Source organism: Balaenoptera physalus (assembly GCF_965194825.1).
Source record: "Balaenoptera physalus genome assembly, chromosome: 5".
Taxonomy (NCBI): Eukaryota; Metazoa; Chordata; class Mammalia; order Artiodactyla; family Balaenopteridae; genus Balaenoptera; species Balaenoptera physalus.
The window spans coordinates 25,147,514-25,162,128 of NC_138884.1; the positions used below are offsets into that span (position 1 = coordinate 25,147,514).

General features: G+C 35.0%; 1 protein-coding gene across 2 annotated transcripts in view; it reads left to right on the top strand.

Annotated features, from left to right (window-relative positions):
- The window catches only part of BANK1 (B cell scaffold protein with ankyrin repeats 1), a 498,899-nt gene that overhangs the window by 78,429 nt on the left and 405,855 nt on the right, over positions 1-14,615 (top strand). The window contains exon 1 of one of the 2 annotated variants that reach the window (XM_082462343.1): positions 1,072-7,433. The exons of the other annotated variant lie outside the window; for it this stretch is intronic. The gene's annotated coding sequence lies outside the window, so the exon portion shown is untranslated. Of the gene's footprint in view, positions 1-1,071; positions 7,434-14,615 lie in introns of those variants that run through there. 2 annotated transcript variants of the gene reach the window in all.

Consider the following 14,615-nt stretch of genomic DNA (forward strand, 5'->3'; position numbering starts at 1 on the left):
TTGATAGGGATTGAATTGAATCTGTAGATTGCTTTGGGTAGAAGAGTCATTTTCACAATGTTGACTCTTCCAATCCAAGAACATGGTATCTCTCTCCATCTATTTGTATCATCTTTAATTTCTTTCATCAGTGTCTTATAATTTTCTTCATACAGGTCTTTTGTCTCCTTAGGTAGGTTTATTCCTAGGTATTTTATTCTTTTTGATGCAGTGGTAAATGGGAGTATTTCCTTAATTTCTCTTTCAGATTTTTCATCATTAGTATATAGGAATGCAAGAGATTTCTGTGCATTAGTTTTGTATCCTGCTACTTTACCAAATTCATTGATTAGCTCTAGTAGTTTTCTGGTAGCATCTTTAGGATTCTTTATGTATAGTATCATGTCATCTGCAAACAGTGACCGCTTTACTTCTTCTTTTCCAATTTGGATTCCTTTTATTTCTTTTTCTTCTCTGATTGCTGTGGCTAAAACTTCCAAAATTATGTTGAATAATAGTGGTGAGAGTGGACAACCTTGTCTTGTTCCTGATCTTAGTGGAAATGGTTTCAGTTTTTCACCATTGAGAATGATATTGGCTGTGGGTTTGTCATATATGGCCTTTAATATGTTGAGGTAAGTTCCCTCTATGCCTACTTTCTGAAGGATTTTTATCATAAATGGATGTTGAATATTGTCAAAAGCTTTCTCTGCATCTATTGAGATGATCATATGGTTTTTCTCCTTCAGTTGGTTAGTATGGTGTATCACATTGATTGATTTGCCTATATTGAAGAATCCTTGCATTCCTGGGATAAACCCCACTTGATCATGGTGTATGATCCTTTTAATGTGCTGTTGGATTCTGTTTGCTAGTATTTTGTTGAGTATTTTTGCATCTGTGTTCCTCAGTGTTATTGACCTGTAGTTTTCTTTCTTTGTGACATCTTTGTCTGGTTTTGGTATCAGGATGATGGTGGCCTCGTAGAATGAGTTTGGCAGTGTTCCTCCCTTGCTATATTTTGAAAGAGTTTGAGAAGGATAGGTGTTAGCTCTTCTCTAAATGTTTGATAGAATTCACCTGTGAAGCCATCTGGTCCTGGGCTTTTGTTTGTTGGAAGATTTTTAATCACAGTTTCAATTTAAGTGCTTGTGATTGGTCTGTTCATATTTTCTACTTCTTCCTGGTTCAGTCTCAGAAGGTTGTGCTTTTTTAAGAATTTGTCCATTTCTTCCAGGTTGTCCATTTTATTGGCATAGAGTTGCTTGTAGTAATCTCTCATGATCGTTTGTATTTCTGCAGTGTCAGTTGTTACTTCTCCTTTTTCATTTCTAATTCTGTTGATTTGAGTCTTCTCCCTTTTTTTCCTGATGAGTCTGGTTAATGGTTTATCAATTTTGCTTATTTTCTCAAAGAACCAGCTTTTAGTTTTATTGGTCTTTGCTATCGTTTCCTTCATTTCTTTTTCAGTTACTTCTGATCTGATCTTTATGATTTCTTTCCTTCTGCTAACTTTGGGGTTTTTTTGTTCTTCTTTCTCTAATTGCTTTAGGTGTAAGGTTAGGTTGTTTATTTGAGATGTTTCTTGTTTCTTGAGGTAGGCTTGTATAGCTATAAACTTCCCTCTTAGAACTGCTTTTGCTGCATACCATAGGTTTTCGGTCATTTTGTTTTTTAGCTTATTTCTTTAAATCCAATTTTCTGTTTACTTATATATTTTTAACCTGATATTTAAGATTCTTATTAAGACACATGTTCAAGGAAATGTACCAATTATGCATATTCATTTCAAGAAATCATCCAATCCAAGAAATATTTTCTTAAATAGACTTTATTTTTTAGAGCAGTTTTAGGTTCACTGCAAAACTGAGTGGAAGGTACAGAGATAGTCCATATATGCCTATACACAGAGACACACACACACACACACATATAACCTCCCCACTGTTGACCTTCCTCACCACAGTGGTATATTTATTACAGTTGATGAACCTAAATGACACATCATAATCACCCAAAGTCCACAGTTTACATTATGGTTTATTCTTGGTGTTTGTATGTTCTATAGGTTTGGCCAAATAAATAATGATATGTATCCAGCATTATGGTATCATACAGAACAGTGTCACTGACTTAAAAGCCTTTTCGAAATTGTTTTTTACTTACTAATATGCATTTCAGTTTCCTCCATGTCTTTTCATGGTTTGATAGCTATTTCTTCTTAGCACTGAATAACATTTCATTGTCTGATATACCACAGTTAATTTATCCATTCACCTACTGAAGGACATCTTGGTTGCTTCTAAGTTTTGGCAATAATGAATACAGCTGCTATAAATACTTTTTGTGCAGATTTTTGTGTTGACAAGGTTTTTAACTCATTTGAGTAAATACCAAGGAGTGTGATTGCTGGATCATATGGTAAAAGTATGTTTAGTTTTGTAAGAAACTACCAAACTGTCTTCCAAAGTGTCTCACTCTTTTGAATTCCCACCAGCAATGAATGGGAGTTCGTGTTGCTCCACATGCTCAACAGCATGTTCTCAGTGTTTTGGATTTTGGCCATTCTAATAGTGTGTAGTGGTATCTCACTGTTGTTTTAACTTGCATTGTCCTGATGACATAGCATGTGAAGCATCTTTTCATATGCTTATTTGCCATCTGTATGTCTTCTTCGATGAGGTGTCTGTTCAGGTCTTTAGCCCATTTTTTAATTGATTTGTTCATTTTCTTATTGTTGGGTTTAAGAGTTCTTTTTATATTTTGAATAAGACTCCTTTATCAAATATGTCTTTTGCAAATATTTTCTCCCAGTCTATGGCTTGTCTTCTCATCCTATGGATGCTGTATTTTGGACAGCAGAGGTTTTTCATTTTAATGAAGTCCAGAGTATCAATTATTTCTTTCATGGATTGTGCCTTTGATGCAGTACTTTAAAAAGTCATCACCATAACCAAGGTCACCTAGATTTTCATCTATGTTATCGTCTAAGAGTTTTACATTTCATGTTTAGGTCTTTCATCTATTTTGAATTAATTTTTGTGAAGGGTGTAAGGTCCGTGTCTAGATTCATTTTTTTTTTTACGTGTGGATATCCAGTTGTTCCAGCATCATTTGTTGAAAATACAGTCTTTGCTCTACTGTAATTCTTTTGCTCCTTTGTCAAAGATCAGTTGACTATATGTATGTGGTTCTATTTCTGGGTTCTGTGTTCTTTTCCATAGACCTATTTGTCTATTCTTTTGCCAATACCACACTGTCTTGATTATCTTTGCTTTATAGTGAGTCTTGAAGTTGGGTAGTGTGAGTCCTCTGACGTTCTTCTTCAATATTGTGTTAGCTATTCTGGGTATTTTCCCTCTCTATATAAACTTTAGAATTGGTATTTTTGCTATCCATAAAATGACTTGCTGAGATTTTGATTAGGATTGCATTGAATTTAGAGATCAAGTTGGGAAGAATGGACATCTTGACAATATTGAGTCTTCCTATCCATGAATATGGAGTATCTCTCCATTTACTTACTTTAATTTCTTTCATCTGAGTTTTGTAGTTTTCTATATATAGATCTTATACATATTTTGTTAGATTTATACCTAACTGTTTATTTTGGGGGGTGCTAATATAAATGATATTGTGTTTTGAATTTCAAATTCTTGTTAATTGTGGTATATAGGAAAGCAATTGACTTTCCTATATTACCTTTGTATCCTGCAACCTTTCTATAATCCTTGCTAATTACAGGAGTTTTTATTTTGGATTTTTTATGTAGATGATGATGTCTTCTATGAACAAAGAAAGTTTTATTTCTTCCTTCCCAGGTTCCAATCTGTATACATTCCCACCCCCCTTTTTTTTTTCTGGTCTTATTGCATTAACTAGAACTTCCAGTATGATGTTTAAAAGGAGTGGTGAAAAAGAGCATCCATTCTTTGTTCCTGATCTTAATGGCAAAGCTTCAGATTTCTCACCATTAAGTAGTGATGTTAGCTGTTAACTGTGGGTTTCTTGTAGATGTTGTTTATCAAGATGAAGAAGCTCCCCTCTATTCCTAGTTTGCTGAGGGTTTTTATTGTGAATGAATGTTGGATTTTGTCAAATGCCTTTTCTGTATCTATTGATAGAATCATGTGATTTTTCTTCTTTGGCCTGTTGATGTGATGGATAAATTAACTGATTTTTGAATGTTGAACCAGCCTTGCCTACATGAAATAAATTTCTCTTCGTCATGGTGTATAAAAATTCTTTTTATACATTGCTAGATTTGATTTGCTAATATTTTTTGAGAATTTTTGCATCTTTATTCCTGAGATATATTGGTCTGCAGTTTTCCTGTAATATTTTATCTGGTTTTGGTATAAGAGTAATGCTGGCCTCATAGAATGATTTAGGAAGTATTCCCTCTCTTCTCTCTCCTGGAAGAGATTATAGAGAATTGGTATAATTTATTTCTTAAATGTTTGGTAGAATTCACCAGTGAACCCAACTGGACATGATGCTATCTGTTTTTGAAGGATATTAATTTTTGGTTCAATGTCTTTAACAGATATAGGCCTATTCAAGTGGTTTTTTCTTCTTGTGTGAGTTCTGGGAAATTGTGTCTTTCGAGGAATTGCTTCATTTCAACTTGTGTATCAAACTTGTGTGCATAGAGTTGTTCATAAGATTCCTCTTTTACCCATTTAATGTGATGTCGCCTCTTTCATTTCTGATATTAGTAGCTTTTGTCTTCTCTCTCTCTTTTTTTTTTTCTTAGTTAACCTGGCTAGTGCTATGAATTTTATTGATCTTTTTAAAGAAACAGGTTTGATTTGATTGATTTTCTTGATTGATTCCCTGTTTCCAATTTCATTGATTTCTGCTCTAATTTTTATTATTTTTTTTCTTCTGCTTACTTTGGATTTAATTTGATCTTCTTTTTCTAGTTTTATAAGGTGAAAACTTAGACTATTGATTTTAGATCTTTCTTCTTCTCTAATATATGCATTCAATGCTGTAAATTTCCCTCTAAGCACTGCTTTCACTGCATCCCACACATCTTCATAAGTTGTGTTCTCATTTTCATTAAGTTCAAAGTATTTTTTAATTTCTCTTGAGACTTTTTTCTTTGACCCATGGGATATTTAGTAGTGTGTTGTTTGATCTCCAAATATTTCGGGATTTTCAAGCAATCTTTCTGTTGTTGATTTCTAGTTTAATTCCATTGTGGTCTGAGAAGAGACATTGTTCAATTTCTAGTTTTTAAATTTGTTAAGTTGTATCCCTCCATTCATTTATTTTTAATGTATATGTGTCTTTATATTTATAGTGGGTTTCTTGTAGACAAAATATAGTTGGGTCATGTTTTTTGATCCACTCTGGCAATCTTTCTTTTTTAATTGGTGCATTTAGACCACTGATATTCAAAGAGATTATTGATATAGTTGGATTAGTATCTACCATATTTGTTACTGTTTTCTGTTTGTGGCCCTTGTTCTTTTTTTCCTATTTTTGTTTTCTGCTCTTTTCTACCATTTGTGGTTTTAGCTGAGCATTTTCTATGTTTCCATTTTTTTCCTTTCTTGGCATACTAATTATACTTCATTTTTTAAACCTTTTTTAGTGGTTTCCCTGGAGTTTGCAATATACATTTACAGCTAATACAAGTCCATATTCAGATAACACTATACCATTCACAGGTAGTGTTAGTACCTTATAATAAAATAATCCTAATTCTTCCTCTTTGGTATCATTACTGTCATTCATTTCACTTATATGTAAGTATATATATATACATATATATACACAAGATATATACATAAGCACACATAATCAAATACATTTTTACTATTATTATTTTGAAAAAACTGTTATACTTAAATTAAGAACAAAAAACCCAGAAGTTTTTATTTTACATTCACTTATTCCTTCTCCAGTGCTCTTCTCTTCTTTATGTAGATCTGAGTTTCTGACATATATTATTATCCTTCTCTCTAAAGAACTTCTTTTAACATTTCTTTCAAGGCTGGTCTGCTGTAAACAAATTATCCTAATTTTTATCCTAACTTTTCTGAGAATTTTGTATATTCCTCCTTCACTTTTGGAGGAAAGTCTGTAGGGACAGAATTCTGGGTTTATTTCTCCTACATTTTAAATATTTCACTTCACTCTTTTTGCTTGCCTTGTTTCTGGTGGAAAATTAGAGATAATTCTTACCTTTGCTCCTCTATATGTAAGATATTTTTTTCCCATGGCTTCTTTCAACATTTTCTCTTTATCTTTGATTTTCTGCAGTTTGAATATGATATACCTAAATGGTTTGTTTGTTTGTTTTTGAATTTACCCTGCTTGGTGTTCCTGGATATTTAATTTGATGTTTGACATTAATTTTGGGAAATGCTGTTATTATTCTTTTCTCTCTTTCATCTTCTTCTGGTATTGCCTTTACATGTATGTTATACCTCTTGTAGTTACCCCACAGTCCTTGGATATTATGTTCTCTTCTTTTCCTCTTTTTTCTTCTGTTTTGAAAGTTTCTATTGATATATCATCAAGGTCAAAGATTCTTTCCATATTCCTGTTCAGTCTACTAATGAGCCCAACAAAGCATTCTTCATTTATCCTCTAGATTTCCTTTTTGCTTCTTTTTTAAAATTTCCATCTCTCTGATTACATTTCTCATCTGTTCTTGATGCTGTCTATGCTGTCTATTTTATCCATTAGTACCCATAGCATATTAATCATAGTTTTCAAAAAAAAATTTTTCTCGTCTGATAATTCCAACATCTATACCATATCTGAGTCTGATTCTGATACATGTTGTGTCTCTTCGAACTCTTGATTTTTGCCTTTTAGTACACTTGTGATTTTTTTCCTGATAGCTCTGCATGATTTATTGGGTAAAAGGAACTGTGATAAATAGGCCTTTAGCAATGTAGTAGTAAGGTGTAGGAGGAAGAGAGTCATTCTATAGTTCTATGATTAGATGGCAATCTGCCAATCTTTTAGTGGGTCTGTGTCTCTGAACTGTAAACTACGCAAGTGTCTCTCAGCTCTCCCTGTCCCCCTACATGGAGCGAGATGACCACAGTGGGCTGGAGTTCAGTATTTCCCTTCCCCTGGTCACTTGGGTCTTCATAAAACCCCAGTAGTATAAGCTCTGGTAAAATTGTTTCTCTTGAGAGCAGTCCTTGTTTAGGAAAACAGAATTCTCTGGTGTATTTCAAAATAGTTCTTTTTCCCTTCCCCTTGCCAGAATCACAAGGGGACTTTTCTCTGATATTCACTAGGAGAATCTGGTTGAGCTCCTGGAGATAAAAATCACAGAGTGCAGGAGCACTTCTCTGTCTGGGTCCCCCTGGAGTTTTTACCTCTCTGACTTGTCTACATGGAGCTTCCATCAGTTCACCAACTATAATTCAGGTTTCCCAAGCACTGGTTCCTATGAGAGATTTTCCTTGGGGTTCTCTGCTCGGGTAAGTTGTGATTATTTGTATTTGCTTGTCAGTTACTCCAGTTTTATTGTAGATGCAGTGGTTTGCCCTGTGACATCGCTTCTATGATGGATCCAAGAAAAGCTATTGATTTTTCAAGTTGTTCACCTTTTTACTTATTATTAGGATGGAGTGACAACTTCCAGGCTTCTTACATGTTGGTCCAGAAGCCTGCAGCTCTCTCCATCTGGTACATTTTACATTTCATATTTTTTTATTTCTAGAATTTCTATTTCCTCTCAACCCAAATTTTCCTGCTGAATGCCTATGATGTTTTTTATTGCCTCTATTATTTTGTTATACATCATAAGTATACTTATATTGTTTTCTACCTTTAATAATTCTGAAAATTTGAAATATTTATGGATCTAATTCTATTTCTTTTTTCTACTTATCCTTGCTCGTGTATTCTTGTCATCTTGTGGTTTTACAAAAATCTCATTGTGAGCCTATGTTTGTTGAAACTTTATTTGTGAGGAGTTGTGAGGCTTAGTTTGAGGGTATATATTCCTGCAGAGATGATTTGCTTTAATTTCTGCCAGCCACACGGAATCCCTTCGATAACTGAGCCACCGTAATTTCTTTTCTTAGTGTTTTCATTTTCATTGTACAAGTACTGTAATTTCAGACCTACAATTACTACATAATGACTGACTTCTACTTATAATTTTCAGGGACTATTTCAGCCATCCAACCCCCACTCTCCCCTCACATACCAAGAGGCAAGATTACACTAGACAACTTCCCTTGCTGAGTTCTCTTGCAAAGCAGTTTTCTTCTAGTTCATCATTTCCCGGGGGATATAGCACATTAGGGCTGCTAGATTCATGCGTGGGTGTCCAAAACAACAACTATCCAAATGCCCTGTCTTTTATCTCCCATGTGGTTTTGGAAGTTACAACTCCATGTTGCTGGAGATTGGCAGATACTACCTGGAAGCTTCTGGCTTTAGCCCCTCTTTTCCTCTCTAGAGTCATAGAGCTGCCTCATGTTTGGCCTTAGTGAAGGAGTTTCTTCATTTTCTTTCACATATATAGTTCAGATATGTACCCAAAATAATTTTAAGTATATTTTGTATACCAATTTTAGATATTTTATAGTGAACTGCTTTTTAGGTATGTAACTACGTATTTAACTGGAAAGGAAAGCTCCTTGACAATTTAATTTTGATATTGTGTATTTCTTTTTCATTTTTTTCCCCTTCACATTAAAAATTAAATCATTCTGTAAAGCAGGTATTTTAACTGAGTTACACTCCCTCTGTACCAATAGTTTGGGGTTATTTTTTATTTCCTTTTCATTTACTTCCTGTGTATTTAACTGATTGTATCTTTCCTGCAAAACACACACACACACACACACACAAACACACTTGTTTTGTGTTTGAGTTAAGGCACAGTACTACTGAACTGCATAGAGTCAGCTTTTTGACCTGCATGTGTATTGCACAATAGTGCTGCTGCTTTCATATCCTTATATCTCTAGTGCAAAATTAGAAACTTTGAAAAACATTATGTACTAAATACTCACTTAAATGTGTTGAACAGTTGAACTAAAAGCCTTTAGTGTTGAACACAGGAAAAACGATGGATATGGAGTACTCGTATGCCTCTAAAAATTTAAATAAAATAAGTAGATCACTTAAAATATAGGTATGTAATATTTTGTCTAACATTTTTTTTGGTCTTAATTAGTTTGATGTTTATCAGGTTTAATGTGTGTGGGAGGAAGTCTGTGGATATTTGTTGTAGAAGCAACAGCACAAAACAGCAATATTTAGGAGGGAAAGGGAGGGATTAACCCTGGTTAATGTAGAAGCAAGTAGTAAAATTTTCATGGAAATATAATTGTAAAAGAGCAGAAACTGTCCCTTCCTTAAAATTCATTAAAAGTTCTGTAATATATATGATCAAGGACTATCAAGGAATTTTTTTTAAAGAAACTATTTTCAATGCAGGCAAGGTTAGTGACATCCTGTTTAAAAAATCTGCATTTTGCACATTTTTAAGAAATCCACTACATTGACCATTCAGTATTTGATCATGTGTTAGGCATTCACCAATGTCAATTTCTCTTCTATTTCCTTGCCCTGGGAGATTTTACTTCCTCATCCTCTTAAATTTATGCCAGGCAGCGTGACTTGCTTTGGCCAGTTAAACGTGAGCAGGAGTGATATGTGTCACTTCCAGGCAGAAGGATTTCATGGTGAGTCTTTTGGTCTTCGAGCCTCTTCTCTGTCCTGGTGCTCATAGAAGCATGGGGTGATTTGCAGCTATCTTGAGTCTGATGCAGCCCAGAAATCCAAATCAACACAACACAGCTGCCCCAAGAGTTGCCCAGATCTGCAGATTTGCATGTGAAAAAATTGAACTTTTGTTATGTAACAGCACTAAGATTTGGAGTTGTTTTTAATTGCTCTATAACCTAACCTACTCTGGCTAATACAGGTGGTAAAATATGAAGTACTTTAAACAAATACAAAGAGAACACTTAACAAATGCAAGCAAAAAGAGAACAATTGAGATGACATATTTTATATTAGGAAGCACTACCCCTGTTTTAAAACACACCAAGATTTTCAGATAAAATTAACTTTTTAAGAGTGCTTATAAAAACAAGTTGAAATCTAATTCACCCCATTTTCTCAAATTTTTGAGTTTAAAATATGTTTTTGTATATTGTAGTATTTTATCCTGAGGGAAGACCTTTGAGTATGTACTAAATATTTTAGTATGCTAGTATTCTTTGCTAAGTACAATCATTAATTACTGAATTTTATTCGTTTGGTCTGTTACTTGTATCTTAGTCTTCCCAGCCCTGGGGTTAGTGCTGGAACAAGCTTCACCTGAAATTTTGGAGGGGTTATGATCGGGAACAATATGATTTCGTAATTATAAGTGGAGAAGACCTTCATTTTTGTTTTGTTTTGTTTGTTTTATATTTGCTTGTTTGGCTGGCTGGCATTCGAACTCCCTGTCCATGTTGGAAACTTTTTTACTGTTTATGTCTTGCTGGGGGAGATTTATTTGCTGATGTAGCCCAGTGCTGGCCGTGGATTCCAGTGGCTAACAGTGGGACAATAGGGTTCTCTCCAGACCTTTCCCATAGTAGGAAGTTGGCCATTGTTTCCCAGTTTTGCTGCCTTGACTTCATTTGCCACTTATTTTTCAATCCAGGTTCTCCAGACATGTAAATGGTTTTGGAAGGCTGTAAATCCCTAATTTAAGGAATTTAAATAAATTCCTCTTCATAAATTAGTCAATCAGTGTCTGTCTCTTTTAACTAAGAACACTGATAAAAAAACTTTGGCTACAGATGCTGCATCTTTTTTTTCAGGCACACATTTCCTAGCTCATTTATTCATTCATCTATGTATTCATTAAAGAACTATGCATTAAATGCCTTATAAATATCTTTTTACTGAGATTAAAATTGTGAGTTCTTTCACATTCTTAAATCTGCTATTTTCTGTCCTGTATCAGAGCCTGTTCAGATGCCGCTCCTTCTATTTGACTGTCTCTGCACACCACTGCTATTCTTACATGTAGGCCTGTAATGCTTTCTGGCCACTGCTTCTGTTCTTGTACATACCTGGTAAACTCCTTTTCATCCATCAAATCTTAGTGCTAAAGGAAACCATCCCTAATGGTTCATGACGCTCTGTAAATTTCATTCATGCATTTTATACATTCCTTAGTTCTGTACATGTGGACTCTTTTCTGTTCCTCTCCATGTTTCCTTTTGCTCATAATGTTATCCTCCCGACCTAGTAAAACTATCCCTTTCATGCCATAGGTACTCAAAACATATTTGCCCAGAGAATGAAGGAAGTAGACAATCAAAATACAGTGTGCTACATGGTACAATTGGATTAACTACAGAGTGCTATGAGCTGATGAGGTGGGTGATCTAACCCAGCCTTGGGGGACCAGTGATGTGTAAACTGAGATCTAAATGTAAATCAGCTAGGTGAAGCTGTTGGGGGTGAGAAGAGGGAGAAAAGGGGAACTGAAAGTGTGCTCTAGGTAAAAGAAACAACACATAGGAAAGCCAGGAAGCAAGATATCTGGAATTCCATGGAACCCCACAGAACATACCACATTTGGTCACCTGGGACACACTCGGGGCACATGCTCAGTGGGAGAGGGTGAGCTCACATGCCCGACATAGAGTTCACATTCAGTCTCAGTGCAGAGTGAAAACAAGTATCCTAGGTTAATTCCAGCAAAGTTTCTGTGGTTTTCTCCTTGCAATGGTTGGTTTTCCTTTTCTCTGATCTTTCCATCCCATCAAGAAGAGGCAGCTATGAAATTGGTATCATAAGTGCACACCTGGCTAGTCCTCTTCTAAGTGAATAGGGGATTCCTGCTCTAACCCTCCAGGGTTACATGATGATTAAGCTGACATATGTTTTATCCTGCAGCTCTTCACTCACTCGGAGGCAGGCCCAAACGCCCGGGTGTGCAGGCTACGCGCATGAACCATGGTTGATCCTGGTCTCAATCACCTCTTCTGTTGGAAATTCTGCATTTATTTTCAGTTTAATTTCTTCCATGTATCTATATAAGGTGTTTCAGTTGTGTATCAATATTTGTGGCTCACATATTAATAGTGACTTTTCACTTTGAATTTCTTTTTTCTAAATTGAAGTATTACATATATAGTACTGATAGTACGATTTCTTTCTTTCTTCCTTCTTTTCTCTCTTTCTTTCTCTCTCTTCCTTCCTTCCTTCCTTTCTTTCTTTTCTTTCTTTCTCTCTTTCTCTCTTTCTTTCTTTCTCTCTGTCTCTTACATCTTTCCTGTTAACTTATTAACCGTAATAAACGTCCATGCTACAAATCAGCAAGCTGGGAATTGATTCAGAGTGTGCAGACAGTGGTTTCCCAGTGAAGACGAGGCAGCTGGGTTTTCAATGTGGGAAGCCAAATCCTTTACCTATTGACATCCTTTACCTGGTGTTCTGAAGTTTATTAATGCCCTCCAGATGCATGTTGAATTTTTCATTTTATTTTATATATTTGGAGACAGTGTTGGACGGCAGAATGAATAGTGAGAAGACTTGTTTTAAAATCTTACTCATGCAGAGACAATGCAATTGCTGGAGGGTATCTGCTAGGAGCCTCAGTGGCCTTCTCGGCAGAAGGGGACTAACAGTCCTCACCCCATGGGTGTCATAAGGATTAAATGAGATACTAGCTCAAAATACGGGTTTTAATTCATAGTAGGTATGTAGCTAACTTGTTGCTTTCTTTATCTCAGTTATTAACATCATGCTGATTAATTCATATATATGGTTTACCAATATGGGCATTCATTTTTGTAGAAAATTTTGATAAATTCACCATGAAATATATTTCCAGACTTTCACACTTTGATTATGAAGTTCCTGAGGCTCATAAGTAGGAGGCTTATTGTTTAAAAATAGGCTCGCTTGGTCTCAATTTCCCTGGAATAAGGTTCTGCTACTTTGGGTATTATTTTTTTACCCTCCCACTTTTTTTTTGCACTGTTTTCTATCATTCATTTTCATTACTTTAAAGGCCAAATATTCAAAGAAAGACTATACACTTCTGTGCCACTTTTACCCTTATATTTCTTTAAACCTGATCCTGATTGGCAAATACCTGTGAGAGTGAAAATGTGCATTCTCCCTGAGAAAGGACACCTCATTTTAATCAGTTATTCTTCTGCAAATAATAGCAAATGGAAAAGAGTTTGAGGGTCAGAAGATGTTTGTTTTAGCTCTCTCTGAACTTCATTTTTCTTCTCTGTATATTTAGAACTCATACAATTATTTTTAATCAAAATAATATATGTCAGAACCTTATAACTTAGAAATGACTACATAAATGTTATTTTTTTTGTTACAAAAATAAGAATTGGCCCATGTTGCTAGGATAAAATGAAAGTAGAAAAAGACCTAATTAGTCTTTTGTTTGATTAGGATGCTCTTCCAATCAGAATTGAGAAAGCAAGCCCATTGAGTAATTTATTGCCTACTTTGCTTTTCCTCTATTTATTTAATTTGATTTTTTATTTAGTTTTAACAGAACCTGGATATTGTATTTTGGAGAGGACAAGGTCAACCTTAATACCTCTGTTAAGACTGAAAAAGTTTAAGACCAGGGCCTTCAATCTCTGTTTCCTTTTAGTTTGTCTGCCTTGGTGTACTAGTATTTTTAGTGCACTTTGGACCATCAGGGTTTTCCACTCTGGCACTTTAACTGAAACAATGTAGTTTCTCTCCTCCTTAAGCCAATCAAAGTTAACCTTTTTATTTGCGAATTGAGAACTGGTGCAGAAAATTATCCTGTTGAATGTCAAGGTGTTAAGACAGTCTCAGGCTAGGGATATAGGAGGAACAGCATTGGATACAGAAAGTTAAGTCCTATAGGAGGGTAGATGTGACTAATATTGGTAAATATGATTAAGGTTCATGGGGGATGTGTTGAGACCTAGCATTTTTAAAGGTAGAATTGTATTTGAAAATAATTTAACATTCTTAATATTAAATGTTAAACTTGCCAGTTGTGAGGATGTTGAAAAAAGCTATTTTCTTGGTAGAAAGTACCAGACAGTATTATTTTTTTGCTTTTGCTTTTTGTTTGTTTTTGTTTGTTTTTTTATACTGCAGGTTCTTATTAGTCATCAATTTTATACACATCAGTGTATACATGTCAATCCCAATCACCCAATTCAGCACACCACCATCCCCACCCCACCGTGGTTTTCCCCCCTTGGTGTCCATACATTTGTTCTCTACATCTGTGTCTCAACTTCTGCCCTGCAAACCGTTTCATCTGTACCATTTTTCTAGGTTCCACATACATGCATTAATATACGATATTTGTTTTTCTCTTTCTGACTTACTCCACTCTGTATGACAGTCTCTAGATCCATCCACGTCTCAACAAATGACTCAATTTCGTTCCTTTTTATGGCTGAGTAATATTCCATTGTATATATGTACCACATCTTCTTTATCCATTCGCCAGACAGTATTATTGAGACTACAGCATCATTGAGAAGATGCTTTGCTAATCCCCCCTCAGGGTAGAAGCTGAACCTGCAGAGTTTTAATATAGACTGAACTCCTTTGCTTGAGCCCAGGGTAATGGTTTACCTGCTATCTGGAAGAAAGAAGAGAAAAGCTGAAAAAAG